Source organism: Dendrobates tinctorius, unplaced genomic scaffold (genome assembly GCF_039654945.1).
Source record: "Dendrobates tinctorius isolate UK_male_01 unplaced genomic scaffold, ASM3965494v1 ptg000016l, whole genome shotgun sequence".
In the NCBI taxonomy this organism is placed as follows: domain Eukaryota; kingdom Metazoa; phylum Chordata; class Amphibia; order Anura; family Dendrobatidae; genus Dendrobates; species Dendrobates tinctorius.
Genome location: NW_027361684.1, coordinates 77,355,001 through 77,367,496, shown reverse-complemented (window position 1 = coordinate 77,367,496; position 12,496 = coordinate 77,355,001).

Below are 12,496 nucleotides of genomic sequence, written 5' to 3'. Positions count from 1 at the left end.
GGCCTCACACAATCCAAAAGTGTCCAGTGTCCACTAGTATGTGCAGAAATTCAAAATCTCACTTATCCTCTAGTCACTTTTGTCACAGCTGTGCCATCGAGCCTGTGACATAGCGCTCAGATATTCAGTGGGCCTCACACAATCCAAAAGTGTCCAGTGTCCACTAGTGTGTGCAGAAATTCAAAATCTCCCCTGTCCTATAGACACCTTGTACCTTGTTTTACATTACTATATAGTTTGTTGGATTTTGTCTACATTTCTACAAAAAATGAGGAAGTCTGGTGGAAGAGGCCGTGGAATTGGGCGGGGGTTGGCAGCTGGTAATGATGGTGTTGCTGGTGGATCTGATGGTAGTGGCAAGAGCAAAATAGGAACGAATGCAGGAGGTGTTGAGCCTGCGTCATCGTCTGGCTCCATAAGGCTTCGAAGGCTTAGTTTTCTAGGAGTTGGCAAACCGCTTTTAAAGCCAGAGCATCAGGAAAAAGTTTTGTCTTACATTGCTGACTCAGCCTCCAGCTCTATCGCCTCCTCTTCTTCAGTTGTAAAAAGTAAAAGCACTGAGTCGTCATTGGAGGCTCATGTTCATGAACCACACCTTTCCTTGTCTCCTTCACCCCAACCAAGATTGAAGGATGACGCAGGCCATACTACTGATTACTCCATGGAGCTGTTTTCACATACCATGCCTGGATTATCAAGTGAAATGGTGAATTACCCAGGCCAAGATGAATCTGACATGGAGTGCACTGATGCACAGCCACTGATGGATGATTCTGCTGGTACATTCACTCAGAGCACTACATTGTCCTCGCAGTGTACAGAGCCAGATTCTGACCCTGATGAGACTCAGGTGCCCCTTCCCGCACACTATACCACCATACACGGTGACACAGAGGAAGGTGCACATGACATTGAAGAGGAGGTGATGGATGACCCAGTTGTTGACCCAGATTGGCATCCATTGGGGGAAGAGGGTGCTGCTTCCAATAGCTCAGATGAGGAGCATCCACAGCAGACATCGACATCGCAACAGCTGTTATCTGGCAGGCCCGGAGCACTCCAAAGACAGGTTCCAAAAATCAAAAGAGTTGCTGGACAGCTTGTCCAGAGGGTCAAAAGATCACAGCGTGCTAGGCCGCAAAATGTCTGCCAAAGTAGGAAGAGTGCAGTGTGGCACTTTTTTGAACAAAATCCTCATGATCAGGCCAAGGTTATCTGTAAGAAGTGCGCAAAGACATTTAGCCGAGGGAAAAATCTGAAAAATTTGAATACCAGTTGCATGCTTAGACATTTAACCACCATGCACTTGCAAGCGTGGACACAACACCAAACCTCAAGTGCCACATGTGCAACTGATCACAACGAAGGTAGTCAGCAACGCTACATTGTTTCCCCCACTGTAAGCCCACCGGTTAGCACAGCAGCAAATGTAGAGGTGTCGTTGCAAGGCCACAGCAGTCAGGGAATCCCACTGCTATATCAACGAAAGACGGATTCTAGGCCATCAGAAAGAACAACAACTCCATCACCATCATCAACCCTCTCTCAGTCCGCCCTGTCCACCGCTACTTCCACCATATGCAGCTCTCAAGTCCAGCTCACCCTCCCAGACACTATGAGTAGGTCAAGAAAGTACTCAGTCTCTCATCCGCGTACACTGGGTTTGAACGCCCACATTGCCAAACTAATCTCGTTTGAGATGATGCCCTTTCGGTTGGTGGAAAGCGCAGCTTTCCGCGAACTCATGGCCTATGCAGTACCACGCTATGACCTACCCAGTTGCCACTTCTTCTCTCGCAAAGTCATCCCAGCCCTCCACCATCATGTGAAAGACCGCATTGTCCATGCACTCAAGCAGTCAGTGAGCGGAAAGGTGCACCTCACAACTGATGCATGGTCCAGTCGGCATGGCCAGGGCCGTTACGTGTCCATCACTGCGCACTGGGTTAATGTGGTGAATGCAGGGTCCACAGGGGACAGCGGTGGTGGGACAGTGCTGCCTAGCCCACGGTATAGGAAGCAGTTGGCTGTAGGCGTTCGACCCACCTCCTCCTCCTCCTCCTCCTCCAGAAGCGAAAGCTCGTCCACAGAGCGCAGTCGTACGAGCACTCCATCTGCAGCTGCCACTGTTGCACACGAGGTGTCCCCCTATCGAGCAGCTAGTGGAAAGCGTCAGCAGGCTGTGTTGCAGATGATGTGTTTGGGCGACAGACACACCGCCGAGGTGCTGGCCGAGTACTTGAAGCGACAAACTGAGTCATGGCTGGGCAGTGTACATCTTGAGGCAGGCAAAGTAGTTAGTGATAACGGCCATAATTTTGTGGCAGCCATAGCCCTTTCAAAACTCAGCCATATACCTTGCTTGGCTCACACCTTGAACCTGGTGGTGCAGTGCTTCCTCAAAAATTATCCGGAGTTAACAGCCCTGCTCCAGAAGGTGCGAAGACTGTGCGCGCACATCCGCCGGTCGCCTGTACACTCCATTCGTATGCAGAAGCTGCAGCGATTGCTCCACCTTCCCAACCACCGCCTCATTATCGACATTGCAACAAGGTGGAACTCCACCCTGCACATGGTGGAGCGGCTGTGCGAGCAGAGGCAGGCCATATTGCATTTGTGGGAGGATACACGGCCAGGCACTTTGAGAGCAGACATGGAGTTGACAGGTGTGCAGTGGTCGAAGCTGAAAGACCTCTGTAAAGTCCTTCAGTGTTTTGAGGAATGCACACGGCTGGTAAGCGCAGACGACGCCATCCTAAGCATGAGCATCCCACTTATGCGTCTGCTCATGCAAACTTTGACGCACCTTAAGGAGCAGGCTTCTGCAGCCAATGTTGATGAGGAGGAAGAGGAGGAGGGAATCCTTGATGACATTCAGCCATTGTCTGCTCAGGGACCTCTCCTGGACGAGGTGGAGGAAGAAGAGGAGGAGGAGGAGGAGGATGATGGGGATGATTACTTAGGGGAGGAGGATGCATCTCGTGGGGCAAGTGAAAATGTTGGCGTGGCAAGGTCTGGTACAGGGTTTGTGCATGACTGGAGGGATGTGGATTTGCCAGAAAGTGCTCCTCCAACCAGGACTCGCAGTGCATCATTGACACCGGGAACATTGGCCCACATGTCAGATTATGCCTTGCAGATCCTAAAAAGGGACCCCCGCATTGCCAAAATGATGAACGATGATGACTACTGGTTGGCCAGCATCCTGGATCCACGCTATAAAGGCAAATTACAAAACATCATGCCACAGGAGAACCTTGACCTAATATTGGCTAATAAACAAGCAACTCTGGTAAATCGGTTGCTTGAGGCATTCCCAGCACACAGCAGCGGTGATGGTTCTCACACGAGCCGTACGGGCCGGGGGCAGCTTGGCAGAGGTGTTCGTGGTGCACACAGCAGAAGTGGCGTTGGAGACAGGGGTTTCATGACAATGTTGTGGACTGATTTTTCAAGTACCGCTCACACAACTGGTAATACTGCATCGATGGAAAGTGACAGGAGACAGCAGTTGTCAACTATGGTTACAAACTACTTTTCCTCCCATATCGATGTTCTACCACACAGGTCATTCCCCTTTGACTATTGGGCCGCTAAACTGGACACCTGGCCTGAATTGGCACAATATGCCTTACAGGAGCTCGCTTGCCCAGCTGCAAGTCTGCTATCGGAAAGAGTCTTCAGTGCAGCTGGATCAATCCTGACAGAAAAAAGGACCCGTCTGTCAACCCAAAATGTGGATGATCTAACCTTAATTAAAATGAACCACGCATGGGTTCCCAAGGATTTTGTCCCACCTTCCCCTGATGACACATAGGGTGACAGAAAAATGGCTTGCTTTGGTCCACCTCTTCCTGGGACTTGACCTATTTCACCTTTTGCATCAGCTGAATGTCCAACATCAACATATGCCACTTTCTAAAACTCCCTAACTGTGCTGCCTCCCCCCCCATGGCCGGGGTCACCACCTAGCGCACGACACCGTGCGAGTGCCGTTGCCCTGGACAGGTGGGTAGGCCGACTCTTGGGCGCAGGCACTGGCACAGGGTCCCTCATAGTGCAATCAAGTGTCTCTGACGGTGGTGGTGCACACCCGCCGTCAGACACACCGCTGTACTATGAGGGGCCCAGTGCCAGTACCGACGCCCACGAGTGGGCCCCCCTTGCTTGGGCAGGGCCCCAGCATTTGCAATCTTTACCTCTCCCTGCTCCTCCGCTGTGTAGTCTGGGCCGTCAAATCCATACTGTGCCTGACACCGTTTGAGCCTGCCTCCTGATGTATAGACATATATTTTGAATGTGTACACTATGCTATCCATACATGTTATCCGGGGATACGGTACCCTTTCTAACCTTTGTGCAATCACGTGCAATCCATACTGGGCGTAACACCGTCTGAGCCTGCCTCCTGATGTATAGACATATATTTTGAATGTGTACGCTATCCATACATGTTATCTGGGGATACGGTACCCTTTCTAACCTTTGTGCAATCATGTGCAATACATACTGGGCCTAACACCGTCTGAGCCTGCCTCCTGATGTATAGACTTATATTTTGAATGTGTACGCTATCCATACATGTTATCTGGGGATACGGTACCCTTTATAACCTTTGTGCAATCATGTGCAATCCATACTATGCCTAACACCGTCTGAGCCTGCCTCCTGATGTATAGACATATATTTTGAATGTGTACGCTATCCATACATGTTATCCGGGGATACGGTACCCTTTTTAACCTTTGTGCAATCACGTGCAATCCATACTATGCCTAACACCGTCTGAGCCTGCCTCCTGATGTAAAGACATATATTTTGAATGTGTACGCTATCCATACATGTTATCCGGGGATACGGTACCCTTTCTAACCTTTGTGCAATCACGTGCAATCCATACTGGGCCTAACACCATCTGAGCCTGCCTCCTGATGTATAGACATATATTTTGAATTTGTACGCTATCCATACATGTTATCTGGGGATACGGTACCCTTTCTCACCTTTGTGCAATCACGTGTAATCCATACTGGGCGTGAGAACGGCTGGCGAGCTGTTAAGCAAGCTACAGCACCTGAGGTTTGCACACGTAAGTTTTTCATTTTTTCAGGAATGATGGTTAGGCCTAATTCCGGAACTGCGGTTGACCTGCACTTACTGGGAAATCATTGTTCGCGGGTAATAATTGTAATCAGTGATCCCATCACTAACGTTGTTCAGCGGGTTATCTGCACCTGTAAGCGACAAACGCTGGCCTTTTCAGTGTAGCGCACATGCAGCCACGGACATGTAAGGGCATGGCACACCAGTTATTGGCCAATCTCATGTGCCAGAGCCTCACGTGTCCCTCTAGTAAGCCGGACTCGGACCGCGGGGCATTACGGAGTCTCGTTCGTTAACGGAATTAAGCTTGCAATGTGTGCATCTGTTCTGTAGCTGGCATGGTTGAGGTTTCCCTGGTGGAGTCGAATTTAACCGTAGGCTCCACTCCTGGTGGTGCCCTTCTGGACATTCCTTTAAGGTTCAGCTTTGCAACCATACTGCCCACGTAAAACAAACACTTTGCCTTCATGAACGCTGTTTGGAGGGTCATGACTCGTGGGAATAACGCCGCCCAATCAGTTAACCTGCTAGAGAGATCGTTCGTTGCTCCCAAGCATGACATCACACTCCCTAGGAGGAAGGTAATGCCACTGTGGCGACCGTACTCCTGGGGGCGACACAAGTGCACTGATGCCCAGCCACTGCTCGATGAATCTGCTGGTACATTGACCCAGACCACTACATTCCCCTCGCACGCTACACGGCCTGAATCTGACCCTGATGAAACTCAGGTTACCCTTCCCATATACAGTTCCATCTTACACGGTGACAAAGAGGAAGCTGCAGATGAAAGTGCAGGTTCGGCCCACCCGCCATCACACACACCACCGTACTATCAGGGGCCCTGTGCCAGTGCCGTCGCCAACGAGTGGTTTAGGTGTCTAATAATACTAAAAAGGTACAGAATATGACAGAAAGGAAAACAATACTAACATAGTGAAGCTCAGACAGCACATATAATTATAACAGATATGTTGAATAAAATCTAAAGAACAACCATGAAGGAAGCACATAGGTGTAAGTTAGAATTGCCAGGTCTGAAATTTGGCATGTTACTAGTTTGGTTGAGGGTAATAGGATTAGGTTAATAGTAGAGTTGAGCGACTTTTGGTTTTTTTACGAAACGAAACTCTACCCTAAAAAACCAAAAGTCGCTCAACTCTACTATTAACATATCTGTTATAATTATATGTGCTGTCTGAGCTTCACTATGTTAGTATTGTTTTCCTTTCCGTCATATTCTGTACCTTTTTAGTATTGTTAGACACCTAAACTATTGTTTTGTGAACAGATTCCTGGCTACTGGCAATTCATTTTCTTCCCTCCATTTTGAGTTCCTCCTTGGAACGTCAACCATATCTGGGATTGTGCGCTCAACCTGTGATCTCATATGGGACAAGCTGAAGAGCCGATTCATGCCTCAGCCAACCACACCAGACTGGGTGAGGATTGCCCAGGGGTTCATGGAAGCCACAGAGTTCCCTAATTGCATAGGTGCCCTTGATGGTAAACACATTCATGTGAAGAAGCCCCCAAAATCAGGGTCTCGTTACTTTAATTACAAAAAATATTTTTCCGTAGTGCTGCTGGCAGTAGCAGACAGCAACTACTGCTTTGTAATTGCTGACATTGGAGCATATGGGAGTGCCTCTGATGCTCGCATCTTTCGATATTCCAGATTAGCTAGGTGACTTGCTGAGCAAAATTTTAATATTCCCCAACCATGTGTGCTTCCTGGAGCCTCATCCCCACCTGCACCATTTATTATGGTTGCTGATGAGGGTTTTGCACTGTCCAGGCATGTTCTTCGCCCATTTCCACGTCGACGTTTGGACACCCGTAGGCGCATTTTTAACATGCGACTCATGAGAGCACGTCGATTGGTTGAGTTTGCTTTTGGGATCTTTACTAGTAAATGGCGTATCTTTGAAACACAAATCCAGATGCATCCAGACAATGTCCAGGCAGTCATAAAGGCAGCAGTGATTTTGCATAATTTTTCAAGAAAACAAGAACCATCCTTGGATGACTTGGATGAGGAGAGAGTGGTAAATGTGACATTACCAGAGGAAGGTCAGCGTGCTACCCAAGTTGCTGAGTCTGGCCTTCAAGTCAGGAATCTATTTGCTGATTATTTTCTAACACCAGAGGGTAGTGTACCATGGCAAACTGAGATGAACAACTAATGTTAGCTTTACATATGTCTTAATTTTCTAAGTGTCTTTATGACATTTTTGTGCCATTTGGCTAATAATTTTGTTATGGACTCACAAGACAATGAGGACCCTTGATGTTGGTTGCGGCCTTAAATTTTATGTTAGTAACAGATACCTGGCCTTCTCCAAGTCTTATGGTTAACTATACCAAATAACTAATACCTCATTTTGGTTAATTTATGTTTTGGGTTAGGCTAATGTTTACTTGTAGGAAAGTATGTTTTGGCAGCAAGAAAGAATGTGCCTGCAAAAATAAAGACCGCCCTGAAGCATTGTGTGTGGTTTGGAATGTTATTGTGACACATGACGATCAGCTTGAACATACATACTGACATTGCTCATTTCAATAGAAATTGCCTTTTCCCAAGCTCAATAGTTTTGCACACTTGAGTCTGTGACATATATATATATATATATATATATCTGCACATTAAAAATATTTGAACTGTGTGCAAAGCATGTCTTCTATCCTGTCATCTCCTGATGTTCTAGCACCCAACCCGCCAGAATGATGGTTGCCTTGTGAGTGTAGAAAATATATACATCTATGTATGTATAGTGTCAACATATGTTTTTATATCAGAAATATATGTATATATACAATGCATACATATATCTCATTGATATTGCAAGCTGTCATTGTGCTTACTATCTGCGCCACATGATTTGCCACCTTTGACAATGCAATTGGTGTGTCCAATACCAACAGCACTCACCTAATGTAAGTGTTGGATTGCTGAACTTGTTTAAGCCAGGGACTTCTATTGTGTCTTGTCATCTTCTTAAAAATTACTCAAGCAGCATGCTGAAACTTGTTTTCATTGGTATCCTAAGCCAATGCGAGCTAGCTAAATAATAAATTCACACACTATCATTGCTCAATATAGGTGTAAATGCCAATACATTAGGATTTGTGTAGCATTTCACAAGTTGACTAGAGTTGAGCGATACCGTCCGATACTTCAAAGTATCGGATCGGAATGGATCGGCCGATCTTAAAAAAAAGTATCGGTATCGCCGATTCCGATACCGGAAGTCCCATTCAAGTCTATGGGACTTCCGGTATCAGAATAAGAAAAATCCTGTTTTTCCCTTGTACAGCCTCTCTGGGGTCTGTACGGGCCTTTCGGGGGGCTGTGCCGGCCTGCCAGGGGGTCTGTGCAGGCTCCGGTGGTCTGTGCCGGCCTGCCGGGGGGCTGTGAAGGCTCCGGTGGTCTGTGTTGGCCTGCCGAGGGGCTGTGCCGGCCTGCCGGGGGGCTGTGCAGGCTTCGGGGGGCTGTGCCGGCCTGCCGGGGGGCTGTGCAGGCTCCGGGGGGCTGTGCCGGCCTGCCGGGGGGCTGTGCAGGCTTCGGGGGTCTGTGCAGGCATCGTCCGATGGGACTACAAGTCCCATCGGGCGATGCCTGCTACCATGACAGTGATTGACACATTAGCCAATGATGGGACAGTAGTAGTCCCATCATCCGGCTAATGTGTTGAATGTAAAAAAAAATAAAAAAAAAATTACATGCTACATACATGCTACATACATACAACATGCATACTACATACTACATACATGCTACATTCATACTACATACTACATACATGCTACATTCATACTACACATATACTACATGCAACATACATACTACATATATACTACATGCATGCAACATGCATACTACATATATACTACATGCATGCAACATACATACATGCTACATATATACTACATGCAACATACATACTACATATATACTACATACATACTGCATGCTACATATATACTACATGCATGCAACATGCATACTACATATATACTACATGCAACATGCATACTACATATATACTACATGCAACATACATACTACATATATACTACATGCAACATACATACTACATATATACTACATGCATGCAACATGCATACTACATATATACTACATGCTACATACATACTGCATGCTACATACATACTACATGCTACATACATACCACATACATACTACATAGATACTACATGCTACATATATACTACATATATACTACATGCTACATACATACTACATATATGCTACATACATACTACATACATACTACATGCTACATACATACTACATATATACTACATACATACTACATGCATGCTACATACATACTACATGCTACATACATACCACATACATACTACATACATACTACATTCTACATACATACTACATATATACTACATGCATGCTACATACATACTACATGCTACATACATACCACATACATACTACATACATACTACATGCTACATACATACTACATATATACTACATGCATGCTACATACATACTGCATGCTACATGCATGCTACATACATACTACATACATACTACATGCTACATACATACCACATATATACTACATACATACATACTACATATAATACATTCATACAATACATACATAGACATACAGTACATATAACATAGAGTAACATACTTACCAATACTTGTCACATTGTTCCCCGAAGCCATTGTCTTTTACGGAATAAATATTAACATAACAAACCACAAAAATACTCACCCACGATCCGAAGCAGTCCACGAGTGTGTCCCACAACGATCTTGGGTAGAGAACTGCAGCATCAGCTGTTGCTGCCGTTCTCTACGGGCTGCAGGAATCCAATGACGGAAGGTAGGTATCCTTCCGCACTGTATTCCTCCGCCACTTAAAAAAAAAAAAGTCCCTAGTCTCACTTTATGCCATTGCTGCGTGGGAATTTCCCACACAGCAATGGCATAAAGTGAGACTAGGGACTTTTTTTTTTTTAAGTGGCGGAGGAATACAGTGCGGAAGGATACCTACCTTCCGTCATTGGATTCCTGCAGCCCGTAGAGAACGGCAGCAACAGCTGATGCTGCAGTTCTCTACCCAAGATCGTCGTGGGACACACTCGTGGACTGCTTCGGATCGTGGGTGAGTATTTTTGTGGTTTGTTATGTTAATATTTATTCCGTAAAAGACAATGGCTTCGGGGAACAATGTGACAAGTATTGGTAAGTATGTTACTCTATGTTATATGTACTGTATGTCTATGTATGTATTGTATGAATGTATTGTATGTAGTATGTATGTAGTATATATGTGGTATGTATGTAGCATGTAGTATGTATGTAGTATGTATGTAGCATGCATGTGGCATGCAGTATGTATGTAGCATGCATGTAGTATATATGTAGTATGTATGTAGCATGTAGTAAGTATGTAGTATGTATGTGGTATGTATGTAGCATGTAGTATGTATGTAGCATGCATGTAGTATGTATGTAGTATGTATGTAGTATATATGTAGTATGTATGTAGCATGTAGTATGTATGTAGCATGCATGTAGTATGTATGTAGTATGTATGTAGTATGTATGTGGTATGTATGTAGCATGCATGTAGTATGTATGTAGTATGTATGTAGTATATATGTTGTATGTATGTAACATGTAGTATGTATGTAGCATGCATGTAGTATATATGTAGTATGTATGTATGTAGTATGTATGTAGTATATATGTAGCATGTATGTATGTAGCATGTAGTATGTATGTAGCATGCATGTAGTATGTATGTAGTATGTATGTAGCATGCATGTAATATATATGTGTTATGTATGTAGTATGTATGTATATATGTGGTATGTATGTAGTATGTATGTAGTATGTATGTAGTATGTATGTAGCATGCATGTAGTATATATGTGTTATGTATGTAGTATGTATGTATATATGTGGTATGTATGTAGTATGTATGTAGTATGTATGTAGTATGTATGTGGTATGTATGTAGTATGTATGTAGCATGTAGTATGTATGTAGCATGCATGTAGTATGTATGTAGTATTTTTTTTTTTTTTTTTTTTTAAACATTTAACACATTAGCCGGATGATGGGACTACTACTGTCCCATCATTGGCTAATGTGTCAATCACTGTCATGGTAGCAGGCATCGCCAGATGGGACTTGTAGTCCCATCGGACGATGCTTGCACAGACCCCCGGACATCAGCACAGCCCCCCGGCAGGCCGGTATAGACCCCCACAGGGTGCACAGACCACCGGCAGGCTGGCACAGCCCCCCGGCAGGCCGGTACAGACCCCGGGCAGTCCACACAGCCCCCCGGCAGGCCGGCACAGCCCCCCGGCAGGCCGGCAGAGACCCCCGGAAGGCCCGAAATGACGGCGCATCATGATGCGCACACACCGCGCATCATGATGACGTCAGGCTGTCAATCAACTGAACTTCCGATTCCGATGCCGACTTCCGATATTGAAAAAATATCGGAAGTCGGTATCGGAATTCCGATACAGCAAGTATCGGCCGATACCCGATACTTGCGGTATCGGAATGCTCAACACTAAAGTTGACACTAGTGTGAATGAGCTGTAACAGTCTGACAAAGTGTGAACAAACTGTGTGCCCATGATTGTACCTTCTTTAATTATAGTATATTTCCAGTAATGTATATTGTTGGCCATGTGAACAAAACGTACACACATTTAATAAAGATGATCGGCTATATCTACATTGTTAGCAATTGCTGTGTGCCATTTCATTTTAGTTTTTGCACAATAAACTATGTACTAAATGTGAATGTTTTCATGCCTGTTTGATGTAACAGATTCATTTGTAAAAATAAAACAAAACACATAGGAACAATTAAACAAATTATTTATTTTTGGTTCTATCATATGGCTTCAAAATGTGTTTTCCATTCCAAATTGAAAAAATAGAAAGCTATGTATTTAGCTTACAATACAACAAGAGTCTCACCTCCAACCCCCCCCCAAAAAAAAAGGGTGCAAGCCCACACACACCCAGACATATACCAAACATTTAGGCCAATATCAAAACTATTCCAGATAATGAAAGGCTACACAGGAGCCAAACACTCAATGTGATGGCCTATTAAAACAAAGCACCTTTATAATTTGTGGGAATGTTGTTCTGGCTGCATTTTTGGGGTCCTCAACATATTTAGCAAGATTAGTTACAAATCAACTAAATCACTCTGACTAGAGAAAGACTCTTCACTGGGACTGAGTTTGCTTTCATGTTCTGGGCTGGCAGAGTGTGTGCCCATTTGACCTTGAGACAATTGGCCTGGAGTGTTGGTGTTTGATGAGGTGTGGATGTGAACATTGTAGGGGAAACAGA